Genomic DNA, 21317 nt, shown 5'->3' with positions numbered 1-21317 from the left:
GCTGCACCGAAACAGACGAACAGTTTCCATTTGTAATAGGCTTGTCGAGTGCTACAAACTCTCCTCGGGCACATAGCGACTTCGTGCGAAAAGGTTGCGCCAAGCATCGAGTTCGCAGCGCCATTGTGTGACAAAGAAGGACGCCACCGATGCTCGCCGCGGAGCTCGTCGGCACCCTTCCCTTCCTTCTCGCCCACCTCAAGAGGTAGGCAGCCGCATGTCTCTAAACACAAAGCTAACTCGAGACGTCAATCCATGCAGGCTCATTTGGAACAGCCAGTTCCCAGTCAGCATCAGTAGCAGGTCTTCGCAAATTATTCATTCTTACTGTGGAACAGGTGTCCGCTGCTTCGCGGCGCAGTTGCCTGCAATCTCCTTCGCCTGCTTTTGCATCGCCGAGTATTTTTCTTTCGCCTCGCGATACATGAAAGACGAACCTCGTGGCGGTGTATGCAAGATTCGCTGGCGAACGTGCGCGTGTATTGAAGCGACGGCAAAACAACGAACCCGCGAGCCTCTCAGCAGGTATTAAACGCCATCCTAGATCAGTGCGCGGAGACTCGGCGCGCGAAAGAAGCCCGAAGAGGGAGAGGGGGGGAGGGGGGCGGGCCACGGCGCTGCAACACGGCGTCGCGGGGCAGAGGTGGATGATGATGAAACGCCAAACACGCAGCAAGAGAGGCGGCGCGCCGAGACGGCAGCAGCAGCAGCAGCAGCAGCAGAAGCAAAGGCGGACGCGAGAGAGGCTGCGACTGAGCCGGGGTTGTTCGATCCCCGGGATCGTAATACGTAATTATTAATCGCGCCCAAGGTTCCTCCTCGTCGACCACGAAGAATTCTCAGCCGTGTCAGACCTCTCCGGCTCTCCCGGTGAAGCGCCCGGATGGAATTTCAGCTTGTCGTAAATTTGGGCCCTTCCGGGGAAGCCGCCCTCGCCCCCCCCTCACCCGAGACCACGCGGGCCGGCACCAGCGGCCGCACAATGCCGGCATAAATCACGCCCGCCCGCCACGAGCTCCGGCTGTAACCCTCGCGTATCCGGATTCCGCTCTCCGCCACCGAGATTTATATGCGCCTCTATTAATCGGCGAAAAATACTCGGCCAACAGTGATTTCCACTCGCGTCGGAAAACTTTTCCTGCCGTCACGCCATTAGCGCGGTCTGTCGCCCCCCCTCTCGCCCCCCCTCCGCGCGCGCTGCTCTCTGGGCCGAGCGAGCGGCAGGCCGCCTCCTCGCCGGGCGGCTCGTGACGCCCCGGTGATCTAATCATTCAGCGCTTAATTTAGTTACGCGCGGTAACTGAGCGAGCGGCGACCTTGGGCGATGCCCGGCATTCTTCGCCGGCGCGTTTCCACCACGAAGACGGGCGCGTAAATAAAATTGACAGAAGCGCGGCTCGGCGAGAAACGAGCTGCGGCGCGCCGCTCCGGGAGCCGATCGCGCACGACGGGGGCGACCGGTGCGGTGGCGAGTTTTGCAACGCGGCCGCACAGGAAGACGCGCGCGCCTCTCTCGAAAGCGAGAGTCGCGAGAACGGAAACCTTGCGCGCACGTTAACTCCTTCGCCGAAAGTTGAAGGCCTTTGTAAAGTGCATCGCTGCGATAGCAGCCTGGACCGCCAGTCGGGTGTTGGGTGAGCGTCCGTCGGGGTAGCTTATCTATATTATCTTTTTTCTTTCTTTTTATTGCCCCTTGTAATTTTAAGATTACTTAAAATTTTAAAATACGTTTTGCTGTGGAGCACAGGGAAATGGAGCGAGCGATATATTCTCTACCGCGATTTCTCCGCAGCAATTCATTTGTAGCACAATGGAACGGCTACAGAGATGTGCACACCTTACGAACAGATCTTGCTGCATTCTCACTGTACGTCGTTCCAAATATAGTAGCTTAATAATTGCACGTTCCACAGGTAACGTGTACATTGTTACAAGTAGGAGCTTAATCATTGAGCAAATGATCGCGTTTATCAGCCGTTGTTTTGCGGGAAATAGATGAATTCTGAGAAATGCATTACGGAAACCCGTAATAGGGGGTCCAGGCAAATATGTGAGCAATCATATATGCAAACAAATCGCCTTAACGGTTTCGAAATGATGTTTTTCATATAGAACACTTGGCCTGCTTTAGAACAGCCCTAAAAACATAAACACCCGTTGCAGAAAGACTATTTTTAATATATAATGCTATATATGTCGTGGACTTCTGGAAGACCTCACGAAATCTCTTTCTTATTTTTATATTTATGCGCTCGCAAAGGTTGACAGTTTTCATCAAGCTCCACAAAGCACAGTTCCGCAGTATTTACTTATAGGAACATTAAAAGAAATGCTTGAGTCGCAACATACTGCCTCCGCAAAAGCCGACGCTAACTGTACACGTCATGTCGCCCTCAATAATCATCTGTAACCATTATTTAATACCTATAAGCAGCCCGTGTGGCCCGAGTGCAAATGTTTTTTATGCATTCCTCCTTCGCTCATTCATTTTTTACGCATTTCAGCAAAGCCAGCAGTCGGGTCGGCACAAGTTCTTTGCCTTTCTTTTACTGCACGAACCGATATTTTACTACTCTTTAAAACTGTCAGTTCAGCAAAACAAATGGTGGTGAGCGCGTCAAGAATTTCCAGGCGTAAATTAAACGAAGCCTCTTTCGTGCCTTTTCGCGTTCTGCGAAGGGCTACATGCATAAAACTTATTTTAAAACAAGAGCTGTCATCCGCTTTTCGCAGCCCACGTCGGGTTGTGTACACGGAGCTGTGAGAACGTACAATTCGCCATATACAGGTCTGTTAGTGATAGCTCCGTTTACGAGTTCTCTAGTCTTTTCTTTTTTTTATGCCGATTACTTTGGATTAAGTGTAACGGCGAGTATTTTTTTCTTTTTTTTTTCTTTTTGTCTTAGGTAATGAAAAGAAAAAAATTTAGAGAAAGAAAGAGTGAAGCATCAAGAAAATTGTATTCTTTATTTCAAGCTGAAAGAGCGCAGCAACTCTTCATTCCGGCTATGTTTTTCATGACCCGAACCACGTGCTGATACGCTGGCTGTATGCGAGCGCACAGCACGAGAATTTGGTTTTAAAGAAAAAAGGAAAATGGGGGAGGGGGGGGGACCATTAAAACATTTCTTAGATTTACCTTCTTGACGTAAGTCGTTGACTCAGACGAAGCTGCGTACGCGCCGCTATCCCGCCAGATCGGCCACTCGGCGCGACGGATGGTAAGAAATTTACTAGACCCGGGAAAAAAAGAATCCTTACAAGATGAGGCCACTGGCACGATATATTTCTATTTATTCAATTTATTTACCTATATAGCTAAACATATCGCCCAAGCGGGTAGTACAGTCTAAAGGGACTGACAACATCTAATGTGCGTCATACGATGTACACCGTAGAAAAATAAAGGGGGGGGGGGGGGAGAAGAGAAAAGGCAGGACACATCAGTTCGGGGCGGCTCGCAACGCCCCGGTGATCTAATCATTCATTGATTAATTTTTTTAAAGCAAGCTATAAATAGAGGGGCAGCGAAAAAACACACACATACACACACCAGCAGCAGAAATTCGATTTTGCTTACTCACAACCAGATAGATAGATAGATAGATAGATAGATAGATAGATAGATAGATAGATAGATAGATAGATAGATAGATAGATAGATAGATAGATAGATAAAGAAAATAGAGAGTGATCTGAGCAGCGCTCGGCTCCCAATATCACCGAGATCTGACTACTCGTGTTCGGTGAATGATAAAAACGGAATGGAATAGAATCGACTGAAAGAAGAGAAAGAAACAAGCTGTAATGAGTTGCTGGAGATGTTAGCCCGGCGTTTCGCCTGACATGCTACTCCAGAAGCTACTCCATATATATATATATATAGGTATATATATATATATATATATATATATATATATATATATATATATATATATATATATATATATATATATATATATATATATATATATATGTACATACACGAACGACGGTAAAGTCATTTCCATGTCCCGTGGAACTTTCTCGCAACCCTCGTGTCTCGATCCTGACCGCCTCGGCGCCGCGCGAAGAGCCTCCGGCGTAGTGCCAGATCAGGCGGCGTTGAACGCGAGACCGCTTAATTACAGTTAACGGTAATCAATTAATGCTTCTGGACTTCGAAGAATACTTTTAGCGTTTGATTTTAAGCGCACCGTAGCTCCCGTATATGTGTGCAACCTTTCAAGCAGAAAAGTTGCGCAGTTCCCTTTCGGCAACAATTACGAAATTTAGATTACTACTCCAGGGCGCATTTTTTTATTGACCTAACGGAACTTTGGAAATATTGTGCGGAACATCAATATAACTGCAACTTTGAACATTTTTCAGAAGGTTCCTCCCAACGCGAATTATTTCGTGAGAAGAGTGCAGAACAATGTGAAATACAGATTTACTTCCCTCGGGTCAGTACTTGACTGGTCTGTTTTAGCACTTGAGCAAATAACTAAATAAATAGTAGGACGAAGGAGAAACATTTCCTCACAACTGGGCTCGACTTTGGTCGACTTTAGCCTATTCATTCCTAATAGGAAAGGCCAACAGTGCGGCGTGCAAATTGTGCGGGTGCGTTGAGACTTTAGAGCACCTTCTGTGTCATTGTCCATCCTTTGACGCTCAACGACCTACTCTACAAGCTAAACTCAGCCTGTTAGATAATAGAGTGCTCTCGGAGGAAAGGATACTGGGACCATGGCCTAGGCATTCTTGCATGCGAAAGGCAACAAAAGCCCTTCTGCACTTCTTGAAGGCTACTGGACTGTACGAGCTCTTGTGACAGTGGACATTCTTCTGTGACTGACTCTGCAAATGACCGACTCTTTATTATTTTATGCGTTGCATATTGCAATCACTCAGTTCAGCCCTTGGGCGCGGCCGCGCAGCCACCATTGGGGGTATGAGCCACCATAGTGGCTCATACCCCTACACTAGAGTTTTATGCGTTGCATATTGCAATCACTCAGTTCAGCCCTTGGGCGCGGCCGGGCAGCCACCATTGACATTTAGCGCAACCACGTGACGTGACGTCACGACAGCCGGAGGAAAAGCTGGGCCCCAACACCAATATGCAACGCATTCTTGGCTTAACCAAGCTAAGCCTGGCCATTTTTTTCTTCTGTCTCCTTCTTAACTATTCCCCCCTTTCCCCCTCCCAAGCGTAGGGTAGCCAACTGGGAACGTGCTTGGTTAACCTCCCTACCTTTCCTTTTTCGTTTTTCTCTCTCTCACACACCGATATTTCTTCTACTGGAATATGGCAATAGCGTAAGCGAAAACTGGGAGCTGAATTTAACACGAGGCTCATTTTTTTCTCTTGATAATACCGATGCTCTATTTTTGTGTTCGCCACTTGTCAGAAAACTGAAACTGTTACTAAGGGGTTAGCGCAGCTTTTACTCTTCTGTTTAATATATAGTTGAAATGAATATAGACGTGTTGTCGCTGCTTGCTGGCGACGGCTAGACCTTTTCACTCGGTTATTAACATAAAATAAAAACCAATAAAATGAATTCTTGCAATATGTAATACTTAAATAAGACCCAAGATAATTTAGGGCCCTAAGGGTGAAAATATTCCTCTCAACGTTTCAGTTGAAACGAACTCCGTAGATGTCTTCAGGCACCGATGGTGCCGTTAGTTATCTCATTGCTTACATGCGTAATGATACCTTATGGTGCACATTACGAAGCCCGGTAACTAAGTTCAAAGCTGTGGAATTAGTTTTGGAAAGTGACAGATAAAAGAAAAGTTTAAAACACAAATGTCTAGGACAGCCGTAGATCCAACTATAATGTATGCAACTGAAACGATCTTGAAAAAAAAAAAAAGAAAAAAAAAGGGAGAAGACCAAGACGATTAAAGCAACCCGTATATTCATGCCAGCATCTGAACATGCAACCGCATTGCGGTTGTATAGATCTTTATATCGTTCGCAAACCTAACAGAAGCCTAATGGCCCAATGCCTTGATCAGTGTTTACTGCCAACCTAGTTCCTCTTCTTGCAAATTTGTGGCTTTCTCATTGCCAATGACTCTGTTACTGAGTTAAAGCCCATTCTTTGATCAAAGGGCATGGACACTTATATTCATTGCAGTAAAGGCAAACTGGTCGGCCACGTCTAGAATGTTCTAGCGTGCTACCCCAGAGAAGAAGAAAAGGCGACGAAAAAAGAATGATGAAAAGTTATGGTAAGGACAGGAAGAGGGGATGCGTTTGTCGCAAACCCAGACGTTTGCTTTATAGTCTCGAATCCAGTCGGGCCTTCTGCAGGCAGTCAAAAACAGCCCTTGCAGCTGTTTTTGTTGCCATGAGACCACACAATGTTCACGCAAGGAAATGATCAGAATGATTGTCCGGTGGCCTACCCCGTATAGGGGGAAGGGAAAACGGTAGAAAAGATGTAGAATAAGGGAGCGTAGATGTGAAAAAAAAAAGTAACTGTCCACGCACACCCGCGGAGGCGTCTGACAACGATCCCAATATGCCATGCAGCCCCAAAGCTTTCAAAAAAGAACATCAGTGCCTTTAAAGCCACTCGGGCCGAGGCCGGTTGGGACAAGGGCCCGAGAATTCTGTTTCTTGTTACTTGTTATTCGAAGTCCATGTCTAAAAGTGCTGCCAATATTTATTTTTTTGTGCACCCATTCTGTAGAGAAGGCGGCAATACTCATTAAACACATGCGGCACCTTTCTCTTTGTAGGCACAGGTCAGGTTTCGCAAGCTTAACTTCGACAACACTGTATGATTGAAATCAAAGAGAGGCCTTTCAATAAGTCATGCAACAGCTCACGCAAACAATTCAGCATGGGAAGTTCTGTGCCAGCATACAACCTGTGAAAATTTTAACTTCTTCACGACGTCAGTGTGAAATGTAAAGCTACACTGTTCAGAAACATTGCGCTTTTCTCGGTAATCACAATTACACATAACTTTGCACAGAATAATAAACCTGAAAGTTCACATGTGTCGCGCTCTCCGCTTGCATCATTGACTCGTTCATCACCTCCTTTCAGTTCATCGCCCTGACAAGCTTAAACTACAGCCATGGGGCTACACAACACATTACTTGTTTACGGTTTTGCAGATGCTGTAGACGAAAAAGAGTCAAGAAAGATCACTATCAAGCTACGCATATCTAAACGTAGCTGTGCTCAGTGTTGGTCCCTCAGGCTGTGAGTCAGAGAACTGAGGCACCCTGAATATCTTTCTTTAATGTATGTAACGCCTTAAACATGAAAATGTATTCCTTTGCTCCAATGTACCGAGCTCCCGATACAGCTTTCTGTTGCTCAATACGTGCTACATAAAAGTATTTTTCCGAGCGTGAAAGAAGCCCGCAAATACACGCCTTGAGCGGCCAGTCGCGCAGCAGTTTTGCGTGCATTTGCGGGCTTCTATCACGCTCAGAAAAACTTTTATGTAGCACGTATTGAGCAACAGAAGGCTATATCGGGAGTTTTCATGTCGCTCTACAATTTTCTCATTGACACTTCTGAACTAATTATAATATTTGAGAAGTTGATTAATTAATTAAGAATGATTATCTAATTAGGCGGAATGAAAAAAAATTTGAGTGTAGGAATATGAGCATCTCCAAGCGATGGCAAGCAAAATCACTTTGGTTCTGTCCAGCTACGTGGCATTTGCATATTTTAAAGCTCTGGATAAATTTAGCTGGGTCATCCTGTATATTCACTAGCTTAAACTATATAGGTCTCTCACGCTGTCCAACATTTCGTTGCAGTTGGCCTTAACGCCTCCGAATCGTGCAGGAGGACATCTGAGTCGCCGTTACGAATATTGAGGTGTACCTATTTATCAATTCTGCGCTGAGAACAAATGCCCATCCAGTCGCCAGCACAATTCCTTGATTTCATTTATTCATCCCAAAAGCCCTCATGGGCATTACAGAGGAGGGAGGAAGGTACAGATCAGGAAAACAAAAGAACTGAAGCACCAAAATCACACTTAAGTAAATTGGAAGTGAGAACCAAACGAGAAAATACTGAAAAACGAGAAAGCCGTATGCATACACAGAATGAATAGAATGCGCACATAATGTACAGCAGTTATAACGCACTGAATAACCGGCAAACCGAAAGGCTGAAGTTCACTATCATAATTTGCGAGAAAATTTGACCTCTTCATGCATTTTATTCGACATTATTTAGTTCTTCATTTAACTGAACAGACCTACGTTAGTGAGGCAGGAAATTTTGCATGGAAGGCTGTTGGACTCATTTATTTATTAATTTATTTAAGCTACTTTCAAGGCCCGAAGGCATTACAGAAAGGAGTGGGTGAACATGACAAAAACATTGTGCAAGATACAAAGACATATTCAACGTGGCGTTTCATGAATGGTGGTTTTGAAGGTGTCGGTATCAAGGATGGCTGCAACGGTGCCGGGAAGGGGGTTCCAATCTTTGCTTGTGCTAGGGATGAATGCATTGCTCCCAAGTTTAGTACGTGAAGGCGGCACACCAACTTTGAAACTGTGGTCAGAGCGAGATGATATGTATGATGGTTGGATGATAAGCTGTTCTTTCAACAAAGGGTTGTGGTGGTAGATTTTATGGAAGAGCGAAAGGCGGAAGCATCTACGACGGAAAGAAAGTTCTGGCAAGTTAAGTGTTGTTTTCATTGAGGTAACGCTAGCATATCGGGAGTAGTTTGATAAGATGAAACGCGCTTCACGATTTTGAATGGCTTCTATGCTGTTTATGAGTGTAATGTTAGCCGGGTCCCGAATGGCGCATGCGTATTCTAGTTTGGAGCGAACTAATGTTTTATAAAGAGTTTGTTTCAGTGACGATGGTGCAGATGTGAAGTTTCGGCGCAAATAGCCCAACATGCGATTGGCATTGTTACATATAATCTCGACATGCATGTGCCAGGAAAGGTTGCTGGTGATGTTTAGTCCAATGTATTTGTACGATGAGACAACTGAGAGAGGGCTATTATTGAGGAAATATGTATGCAGGTCAGTAGAATTGATACGCTGTGGTACGCGCATGCATTTACATTTGCTTAAGTTAAGCTTCATAGACCACTTGTTACAGCATAACAAAATGTTATTAATGTCGTCTTGAAGTTTACGAGAATCATTGATGTCAGTAATTTTATTATATATAACGCAGTCATCAGCAAAAAGCCTAATAGTTGAAAATTTCACACAGGAAGCAAGATCATTAATATAGATTAGAAAAAGTAGAGGAGCTAGAACCGATCCTTGCGACACGCCTGACGTTACCGCGAGGGGCGCAGACGACGAATTGTTCGCGATCACATATTGTGTTTTATTAGCGAGAAAGTTTTTAATCCAGTCCAGTACTAGCGGGGGAATCTTAAGAAGACTAAGTTTACGGATCAGTAGGTTATGGGATACGGTATCGAAGGCTTTAGCAAAATCGATAAATATGCAATCGGTGTCAAATCCTAAGTCGTTGTTAAAAAAAGAGTTCGTCTCAAGAAAGTCAATTATGTGGGAATATATTATATGCTCCAGAGTCTTACAGGGAATGCTGGTTAGTGATATGGGATGGTAGTTTTCGGGACAATGTGTGTTACCTGATTTGTGAACAGGAACCACCTTCCCCACCTTCCAGTCGCTTGGCAGTGATGAGCAGTGTAATGATTGTTGGAATATCCTAGAAAGAATCATTGATGAATACAGTTCAGTACACTTGAGTACTTTTGAATTAATTTCATCTGAACCCGCAGACGAAGATATTTTGAAATTACGGATTAGTTTTCTAATGCCCACCCAGTATATAAGAATTGAATCCATTGGGGTATCATAAAATTTTGTTGAAGGTGGCAAAAGCATAGGTGCAGCGTCATGAAAAAAGGAAGCAAAGACATTATTAAAAATTTTGCAACACTGATCACTTTGAACAGGGGTGTTAGATTGGGACAATTGTATTGTGGCTGGTGTATTACCACGAACAACACCCCAGAATTTACGTGGGTTGACATGTAAGTATGATGGTAATGTAACGTTGAAAAAGGTTTGCTTAGCTTGGGAAATGGCGCTACAATATTCATCGTTGATGTGGTGGTATTCGGACCAACGAATCGGGTTGTTTGATTTTTTTGCGAAACGACATAACCGTTTTTGTTGTTGAGAAGACAGCGCAAGGCGGCCGTAAACCAAGGCGACTAGGGATTACAGTGTATTTTTCGTTGGGGAACATATTTTCGAATTAGGAATAACAATTTCCACTTTTAAAGGGACCAGTTTTGTTCAAGTGTTCGTTGATCGAAATCGGGCATCACTGCATCCATAAGATGCTCCATTTCTTGCGTAATTGCGGGAATATCAGCTTTGGAATAATCGCGAATTGTATTAACCTTCTTTGTGTAAGAAACGCGTGTTTTTAAATCAAACTGCCGCAATGAATGATCACTTATCGCAGGAAGATAAGTTAAGGAGGAAACTGGGTCGGGGGTAGTAGACAGCACTAGGTCAAGTGTATTAGAAGATGTTGAAGTGACTCGGGTTAGTTTGTGGACCAGCTGCGTTAAGTTGAAGTCAAAGCACAAGTTTAAGAATTCAGTAGAATCGGCTGAAGTACGCTTAAGATTAACACCGTCAGTCTCCCATACTAATGTAAAAAGGAGAGTTTCATGAAGTCAGTGCGTGCAAAAGGAGGCTCGACTTTAAAATTGTGGTCGTTACGTTAAGAATCCGTTGCACAGGCTTAATTATTAAAAGGTAATAGTAGGATGGTAGAGTTCATTGAAAAAAGCAAGTCCGACCATTTTGCGTTTAGGTCTTTCCCGGCCGGGGCTGGGGGCCCAAAGGCGCCTTTTGGACCAGGCGGAGAGAGTAGCCAGGATCACTGGTGTCCTGGAATAGGAACCCACCTAGCCGCTTCCCTCCCCCGCTACCTTTTTCCTTATTCCCCTATTCCCCTCCTTTGAATAATCAATAAAGTTCTGCCTCCTCCTCCTCCTTAATGTGCTCAGGGGAATGGTGCTTTTATCACTGAAATGCTTGTATATGTGAGGTATTGCCCTGAAATGAAACAACCTTTTTGATTTCGTAAGACTTCTGATTCCTTCGTAAGATACAATCGACGTGGGCTTTTTATAAATGAAACATATTTTATTTTTTAGCGTATAATAGACGTTAATACGCGATGTTTGGTGCCATAGGTTGCACGATACGAGGAACGACAAATGAAGTCAAAGTTCGGCAAATATATAGTAAAGCTAGTGTCCATATGCGTATTCCATAAAATATTTGCAGTGAAGCGCACTAAACAATATGTAAAACTTGACTGCCCCTGTAGGCTTGAATTTTTTGGTACAGACATAAGGAAATACATTCCTGCGTGTACTAAACCTAATCAGGTTGGTTTTGTTTGCGTTAGTCTTCATTTCCTAGAGAGATCACCAATTATTCAGCGTATCAAGGTCGTTTTGCACTGTTACTGTAGTCACTAGCACAGGTTGTAGGGCGATACATGCAAGAATCGTCTGCAAAAAAGTCAAAACGTTGAATTCATGTGGATGCAAATGTCATATGTCTAAATTAAAAGCAATATAGGCCCCAAGACGCAGAGCCTTAAGACGCCGGACATGACAGGTTCAAATAGAGTATTGACTGTTACTTGTAATACCAGTGTGATCCCTGTAGTTTAGATATTCTTCAATCGAATGAGTATCCTTTATTTCTGGTTTGATTAGTTCCGTTTTGTAAATAAATAATTTATGCGGCACTCCATAAAACGCCTTCACAAAAACTACGAATTGGTGACTCTTTACTGAAGGTTGTGCAGGTTGTGATGGATATCTGGTGTTAGTTCAAAAATTACGTTTAACAGGAACGACCATGCTAGAATCCTTGCTGCTCAATAAAGAGAATGTTTTATTACGTAAAGTCCTTCATAACCTGCAATTAGTCCATTTTGTCACCATTCCTAAATATGGCGGTTACGTATGCTAGTATTCAGTCCTCAGGCATCAGTACCACACAGGAAATAAACAGACAGAACATCTTTGTATTTAAAGAAAACTGCAATTAAATAGCAGCAAAATCTAAAAAAAATACGTGAATAACAACACACTAGTATTGCCATGCTTCTTGCTTATTAATTCTGAGGAAACAAATATTTTTCAGAGTACAAGGGAGTGCTGGTCTTGGTAACTAGCTCACAGCGCATGTGCACAATCATGACTGGTAGCCATGGCTTTCGTGCTCCTCCGTTCATCTATACATTGCGCACCAACATGCACGTGCATAGCATAGAAAATTTCATTCACGCATGTGAATGCGTTACGCTGCCTTCCAAGGCACTTGCAAACTCCCTAAAAATTATGGGGTCTTACGTGCCAAAATCGCGATCTGATTATGAGGCACGCCGTAGTGGGGAGGGGAACCTCGGAATAGTTTGTACTACCTGGGGTTCTTTAACGTGCACCTAAATCAAACTATACAGATGTTTTTCGCTCCCATCGAAATGCGGCCGCAGTCGCCGGGATTCGATCCCGCGACCTCGTGCTTAGCTGCACAACACCATAGCCACTAAGCAACCACGGCGGTTGCTTGCGAACCCACGTGGCAGCGACAAAAAGTAGAACGAAGACAAAGCGAACGCTTGTTGCTTGAACGCCGCGAGAGCACCACTGCGCCACATTTGTTCGCTGATAATTGCGCAATGCACTTTGACGCTACGAGAGCGTGTCGTGAAAAACGGTGAAGTCAGACGTTGCGACTTGACGGTGGTGCCTGCGGTGCGTCCCCGTCACCTATATGGTTATATAAAGATGAGAAGTAGCCCGCATCATCTCTTGACACGAAGGAAGGAAAGAACTAGGAGGGAACAGGCATTGCGCAACACGCTTGAAGCCAAAGCAATCGGCCCAACATGTGATCGTCACGTCGAAGCGCTCGATAGGTTTTAGCCCTCCCGCTCAGTACATCCGAACAAGTGCGAATCGATTAAAAGCCCACCGGGAACCAAACATTCTCGGACAATACGCCGAGTCTCAGCGGTCGCGTGTTAAGCCGACACTGTGAGGGAAAAAGCGAAGGGAATGGCTTCACGGACTCGCTGGCTGCGGGAGGTAATGCTCCCTCCAGTTAGTGCTCCCTCTCTCTTAGTGCCTGCACAGTCACGTCACTAAAGAAGGTGGAATAGGAATGGCAATATAAATGAGAAATAGGTTAATATAATACAAAATAAGGATACGCGGGTGACAATGAGAACTACTTGATATATCACGGACTACAATTTCTTTTGTACTACACATTCGCTATGCATGAATCGTTCAAAAACAAGAAAAGAAAATGCAGGAAGGACGCCACAGAACTTAACTGTTCCTCATTCCAGTCACGTATATGTTATAAGGCACAAACGCCGTTTCATTTCGTGCAATTTCGTTCCGTGCCGCTGAGCGGTCGTGTTTCCTCTTGCACCCATTGCACTCCTTTCGCGCTGCCTGCGAGGAAAGCTTCGGGGCGCGGTTGAAGAAGGCGATGGTTATCGCGCAGTGCTGCTCGCTCCTGACAGCTCGGCCGGGGCACCGTGCAGTGGCTGCCGGGTTCGCGCGTGGCGGCCCCCGCGCCAGACGGCGAGACAGGCGGTGCAGCGCCGTCGTAATGCCTTCATCATGCACGGCGCGCATCGGCAGCGCTCGCGGCCTGGCAACCCTGTGCGTGGCCGCCGATGGCGCTCTGCCAGATACGACCACCAAAAAGTCGCACCTCGCGGCGGCCGGTGTTAAAAGAAAAACGCCGAGTGGCCGGGAGGGTGGCAATAGAAATTAGCCGATGAAAGTGAAGAGCGAGTGCACTCGGGACACCTCCACCCCCCCTACTTCACTGGCCCCCCTTAATTGTCGGCCATAAATCGTGCGGCCGTGGACGTGAAGCGCCGCTGCCCTGTAATTAGGCGCCGCCGGTCGCCCGCCCCTCGCCGTGGCCGCCCTGTGAGGCTCGCGTCCAGGCGCGCGGCACCCGCCGTCAAAGGGCCGCTCCCGCGCGGCTTCTTCTCGCGGTCGAAGCGTCCACGTTGGCAACGGCTCGTCCCGCCGCCGGCGGCCCTGGGCCACGGCGTCGGTTCGAGGTTGACGCGCATACAGGCAATAAGTCCCGCGCGGGAGATTAAGAAAAATGCCTCGCTCGACGTCACTATAGGCGGGTGCACTGAGGCGATGCAATCGATGCGTATGCCACTGAGTAAGACAGTGGTAAGTATCTAAGTGCATTCATCCAGCACAGAAGAGCGTGCGCCGATGAATCCAGCTAGAGCAGAGCGAGAATGCTTCGCTACTTATTGTGGCCGCGATCTATACAAGAAATGTTAAACTAGACCGAACTCAGCGTGGATCTTTTAAGCCCACCTCTAAGCACAGATGACGTTCCGGCGATTAATTAATTTATTAGTTAGTGGGACGATCTATCGACGGAAGAAGTTCAGTGCGGACCATATCTCGGGCTAAGAGACATGACCAGACAAGAACTTTATTTGAGTCCTCAGGGACTGAGATTTAGGGCAGCCAAAGGCTCACCAAGATCAAGTCGGTGGCCCCGCCCACTATGGGACTGGGAGGCGAAGTTCTGCCGCAATGTCGTGGGCCCTCTGGACAGCCTGGAGTTGAATGTGGAGATTGCTGCTCTTGAGGGATTCTTCCCATTGTTCTTTCGTGATGGGTGGAGAGGCATTAAGGACTGGGCCCAGCCAGAGCATCTGTTCAAAAGAGCATGAGTCATGACCACATTTGGGGCACGACTGTAAGTGGTCAGGGTCTATCCTGTTATGGGACCGAGGAGCGGGATACGAACTGGTTTGTCGAAGTCTGAGTGTGCTAGCCTGAGGCTTGTTCAATTTGGGATGGGGTGTGGAAATGGCCTCCTGCCCAGTCGATAATGGGAAACAATTTCGTGGAAAGTACATAATGGAGCTTTGTGGATGTTGACCTCGTTCCAAGCCTGGCTACCCGCGACAGCGCGGTACGTGAAATCGCGCGCTCTCCGGTGGGCCTGCTCGTTAGGATTACATCCGAGCGGGTTAACTGAGCTATCTAGATGGGCTGGGAACCACGAGATGCGGTATACTCTTTCGCTGTTCTCCCGAGTTCTTTGAAGTGCTTTGTTCACAATGCTGTTCGCCTTTTCAGACACGAGGGCGGACGAGAAGGATCTAACCACCGTGCGTGAGTCCGAGAAGACGATAGGGGGAACTTTTGAGCTGTGAAAAGCCGGAGCGGTTGCCGCTTCCTCCGTCACATGGGCAAACTTCGTATAGACAAAGGCTGCATTAAGCCGGTTGCCCCCCGCGTCTACAACCGAGACAGCGAACTTATCCCCACTGTCATATCTAGCAGCATCGAGAAAGAGGGCATCTAGTTTCTGCTGATTGATCTTTTTAAGGATGGACTTGGCTCTCGCGAATCTTCTACCCTAGTTAGGCACTGGGGGGATGTTTCGCTGGACGGGGTCAACCAGAATGCTAGTTCTGGTTTCCCAGGTCAAGCTAGCTGTGGTCGCCGGTTCATGTCTGGTTTGGATACTCGCTTCTTGTAAAATCTTGATCCCTGGCTTAGTGGACGATAGTCTCATTATTTGAGCCGCTTTGTTTCCCTGCATTTCTGGGAGCTGCCGCTCCCTCCTTGCGGCAATGGATGAAGAAATCTCCGAGGACTTTCCTGGTGTGCAGCCGTCGGGTCGGCTAGCGTCCAGGAAACGTGGAAGTGCGTCAAGCGATACAGACAGCGAGGCCACTGAGATATGTTCGGACAGCTACGACTCGTCGGACGATGACTTCCAGGTCGTGATGAGTAGATCAGCGAAAAGAAGACTACTGCAGGCATCTTCGTCGCCAAGTGCTTCTACCGTGAAGAGTGCACCGCTGCGCTGGCCGCACACTGTGCTCTTTATGCCCGTGGACCCGGCGACCAATTTGCGGCTCCTCAACAGGCAGGTCCTCTCTTCCTTACTCGAGAGAATCGCACCAAATGAAATTAAAGACGTGCGAATAAACTCGCGGAAAAATGTCCTGGCAGTTGATGTGCTACATCGCAGTGCCCTACAACACCTACGTAATATAACTGATATCGACAAGGTAAAGGTGCGATCAATGATCCCTACAGGCGGCGATGGTACTGCGGGCGTCATTTATGACGTCGACGTAGCCATTCCTAATGACGACTTGCCAACGCTGATAAAGCCAACGACAGAAGGCAATTTGATTACAAGGATTTCCAGATTGGGAAACACACGCTGTGTGAAGATTTTGTTTGAAGGAGACAGCCTTCCTTCCCACGTCAAAGTAGGACATGTCCGCCATCCAGTACGACCTTTCATACCGAGGCCCCTCCAGTGTTTCAAGTGTTGCAAGATTGGCCACGTGAAGGGTGTCTGCGTGAACAGCGTAGTGTGCCCGCGGTGCTCTGAGTCCCATTCAGAAGACGCCTGCAGCGCACATGTTCTAAAGTGCCCTAACTGCAGAGGTCCTCACAAGGCCTCATCAAAGGATTGCCCGCGGATGCGGAAGGAATTCACGATTCTAAAACGCATGGTGCGCGACAATTCAACGCATCGAGAGGCTGCTACCGCTGTTCGGCGACGTCGGCATCGGCACCGAAAACGTTCAAGAAATTCCGCTACTGCAGATAGGTACACGCCAGCTACAGTCAGAAGGGCTGCCGCATCTCCACACTGCGCCACCAAGACAGATACAAGGAAAGCGAACAAAGAGGAGAGGCTCGCCCGTCCTGAAGAATGGCCTGAGCTACCGAGGGCACAACTCCCTGCTAAGTTACCTCAAAACGCACCGACTTCAACGGCTTCTGCAACTGTTGAAGCGACGCTGGCTGATGATCTCCAGGTCATCAACATTCTGCGGTCGCTCATGAGTGCCATTCGCGTTATACTTACCAACATGAAGTCTTCGTCTGCGCAAAGCGCACTACAGGTGCTGGACACTTTGAATCCAGTACTTGCAGCTCTTGGTTAAAATCATGGCTTTCCAGAAGCCGTCGTTTCGTGACGAAGTCCGAAACGCGTCGATATTTCAGTGGAACGCCAGAGGACTGAAGTCACGCATGTCGGACTTTCGACAGTTTGTGTTCACGAATAAGTTCCCAGTCATCGTCATCTGCGAGCCCCTATCAGATAACATCAGACTGTCCGGGTATGAATGTTTCATGTCCGCCACCCTCGGAGAATGCAGCAAGATCATCGTATTCATGCGACGTGATCTTACGTATGTCCATCACCCAGTGTCGCCTGACCAAGAAAACCAATACGTCTGTCTGACAGTGAAGAAAGGCAAGCTCACTTTCACATTAATTGGAGCCTACATATCGCCCTCAAGTTGGTTGGACTGCGAGAGATTACGGCGAATCACCACAGCGACTCCGCAGCCTTTGGTGATTACTGGAGATTTTAATGCCCACCACCATCTCTGGGGAAGTTCTAAGATAAACTCGAGAGGCAGAAGATTAGTGTCATTTGCCTCCGAACAAGAACTGTGCTTGTTAAATGATGGAAGCCCCACCTTTCTACGTGGAACTACCTACTGTAGCTGCCTGGACCTGACCTTTGTTTCACGCTCCTTCACTAGAAAGGTCAGGTGGTTTCCGGATATTGAAACGCGGGGAAGTGACCACCTACCCACTTATCTTAGGGTTGAAGGGTTGACGGACTCCAGGTTAGCCGCCGTCACACAATGTATCGACTGGCCAATGTTCAAGTCAATTGTCGAAGACGGCTGTCATGATGACTTGTCCACTAGCCTAGAGGACATCATAAAAGGTGCCCTAGAGGCTACGAAACATTCGCTTCTGAGAACGTCTACACGCACCGAATACGACATTGAGCTAGGGAAGCTTCGCGCAATTCGTCGTCGTGCAGAGCGAAGATACAGGCGCACGAAGTCTGTACATGACTTGAGGTTGGCCAGAAGAACTCAAAAGAAGATTCAGCGTCGTATGGACAAACTTGCATCACAAAGATGGAAATCATTCTGCAAATCTTTGGATCCACGAAAACCATTGTCTCACATATGGAGAACTGTTCGTGGTCTCCGTGGAACCCCTCAGCAGCGCCACCCTTTCAAGTCTTTGGCCCTTCACCAACAATGCAGCGAGATTGACGTAGCGGAAGCTTTCTGCAGGAGGATTGCTGGTGAAACTAGTTGCACTGGAACATCGACGCTCCGCCACTCACCGATTTCACGCGACTCCCGCATGGATAGTCCTTTCTCCATGGACGAGCTCGAAGCTGCACTGGCCTTGTGCAAGCGTTCATCTTCACCAGGACCCGACGGTATAACCTACCGTGCCCTGTGTAATCTTGGGGATGAGGCTCGAAAAGTGCTCCTGCTCCTGTTCAACAGCTCCTGGCAGACAGGTACGGTTCCCCAAGAATGGAAGACCAGTCGCCTAATTCCACTGCTCAAGCCTGGCAAGTCGCCTGTAGACATTGCATCATACCGACCAATTGCGCTTGCCAGTTGCATCGGAAAACTAATGGAGAGGATGGTTCTAGCACGGCTAGAATGGTACCTCGAACATTACCAGGTATATCCACATGCAGTGTCCGGTTTCAGGCGTGGCCGTTCTTCCATAGACAACGTTATCGACTTGGTGACGTACGTCGAGCACCAGAGGTCCTGCAAAAGATTATCTGCTGCCCTGTTTCTGGATATTAAAGGAGCGTACGATAACGTAACGCACGAAGCGATTTTCAACGCGTTAGAGGCAGTAGGACTTGGCGGCAAAGTATATTTTTGGATAAGTAGCTATCTACATGAGAGATCCTTTTTCGTACTTACCGAGGATGGCCCGACCTCCCAGCATTACAGTAACCGTGGGGTGCCTCAGGGCGGAGTACTCAGCCCAACGCTCTTCAGTCTAACACTCCTTGGACTCACCGACATCCTGCCAGGCACCGTTAGGCTCTCCATCTATGCCGACGACATTTGCATTTGGACGTCGGCTGTGACGCGACTGCAGCTTCGCGCGCGGCTTCAAAAGTCAGCTACTTTAACATCATCCTACCTTCGAGAACAAGGACTTCGTATATCATACGAGAAGTGCGCAGCGGTGGCATTTACCAGGAAATCAATGTCTCCATACGTGATATCCGTCGACAGACACATCATCTCGTACAGCACGAGTCACAGATTTTTGGGGGTGGTCCTTGACAAAAATCTCTCCTGGACCCCTCATGTGAATTATGTGAAAAAACGCCTGACAGGAATTTGCCATATGTTTAAGTTCCTTGCAGGAAAGACCTGGGGAGTGCCAATACACTCTATGCTGCAACTGTACAGGGTCCTCTTTATTGGATTCCTGCGGTACAGCCTACCTGTCATGTCCAACACCTGCAGAACTAACCTGAACACAATCCAAAGCATCCAAGCCCAAGCACTCAAGATATGTCTCGGTCTACCGCGGAGTGCGTCAACGACTGAAGTCATTGCAGTCGCTCAAGATTTCACTATTAAAACGCACATTAACATTGAAACAATGCGTGTGCACATAAGACACGTCGCCCGGACCCCTACCCACCACCTAGCAAGTCTCCCAGTAGATAGGCCCCACACGACATTCAGTGCGACTGTCTTCGCGCACCGTGCCTCTTTCAGGTCAGGTTACACACCTGCGGCAAGGCCTTCTATTCCTCCATGGTGTATGCGCCGTACTCAAGTGAACCTTACAGTCCCAGGACTTCAGAAAAAGTCGGACTTGCCATCATCAGCGCTCAAGCAACTAACTTTACTTCTGTTGTACGAGAAATACAGCGACTGCACACACGTCTACACTGATGGATCAACTACACCAACCAGTTCCGGCGGCGCTGTAGTTATACCAGCAATGAGAATAACCAAGCGATTCAAGACTTCCCATGTCACTACGTCTACAGCTTCAGAGCTCGCGGCTCTCCGCGAGGCGCTTCAAGTGATAAATACTGAAAGTCCTAGAAAATGGGCAGTCTTCTGCGATTCAAGGCCGGCCTTGCAATGTGTGCATTCATTTCTCCGACATGGGAATCACGATCAGCTCACGTGCGAAATCGCGGAACTTGTCCATCACTTAGGAGAAAAAGGCCATGATATCTCTTTTCAGTGGATACCAGGTCATTGCGGTATCATTGGTAATGATGACGCCGATAAGGCAGCTCGGACGTCAAACCAAGAAGACCGCTGCGTCCCCATTCCGCTCTCAAGGACCGACGCCGCGAGACAACTTGGCATTCTGGCACGCACGATCTCCTTAGCAGAGTGGAATACCGTACATACAAGGCGCACAAGACTGCACCGACTAAACCCATCACTTCAACTCAGACCTCCAGCCGGTGTGCACCGGCGTGAAGCGTCTCTTCTGTGTCGGTTATGGCTTGGAGTGGCCTTCACGAATGCCTACTCAGCCCTAATTGGAATGGCTGATAGTCCTGCATGTGATGTTTGCGCATGCGAGGAGAACATTGACCACATATTGTGCCATTGTCCTCAATTTCAAGCACAAAGACAGTATTTGTCCGACACATTGAGGAGACTAGACCATCGTCCTCTGAGTGAACAGACAATATTAGAGCACCGTCCCGACCGATCATCGGCTCAGAAGGCAGTGAAGGCACTTTTGTGTTTTCTCAGAACTTCTGGTTTGCTCGAGCGACTTTAACTGAAGTGCTGTCCGTACACGTACAGTCGCGGACAGAATAAAATGGACCGCGGTATCTCCGAAAACGTTCAATTCCCGAGCAGCCTGTAGCAGTAACCAGTAAAACTGCCCACGACAACGTTGTTAGCATATTCTAGTCGCGGTCCAAAATGCAAATACCAGATTTCGTTGTGAGGTTGCGGAGATATCCCGCTTTTTCTTAGATTTCATGGTCCATAATATTCTGTCTGCGACTGTACCTACACCTTCTCTCTCCCTTCTTTCTCTTCCCCTTCTCCCTTCCCCCAGTGTAGGGTAGCCAACCAGACTATTGACTGGTTAACATCCCTGCCTTCCTATATTCTTCTCTCTCTCTCTCTCCCCCCCCCCCCCCCCCCCCCCCCCCCCCCCCCCAGCTGCAGCAGCTTCTCGGTGCTCGTGGACTGCGGAAGGCCGAGCACGCGCTTGAGGCCGGTTCTGATTAGGGAGTCGAGTTTGACCTTTTCCGCATTACCCCAATTAAGGTACGACGCGATGTAGATAATATGACTCACGAAGAATGCTTGATAAGCTCTGAGCAGATTGTCCTCTTTGAGACCGCCTCTTCGATTTGAGACGCGGGCTACAAGTCTTATTGAACGTTACTAGCCTGTCCAG

Source organism: Dermacentor andersoni, chromosome 1, assembly GCF_023375885.2.
Source record: "Dermacentor andersoni chromosome 1, qqDerAnde1_hic_scaffold, whole genome shotgun sequence".
NCBI classification, from domain to species: domain Eukaryota; kingdom Metazoa; phylum Arthropoda; class Arachnida; order Ixodida; family Ixodidae; genus Dermacentor; species Dermacentor andersoni.
Note: the sequence above shows the minus strand (reverse complement) of the source record.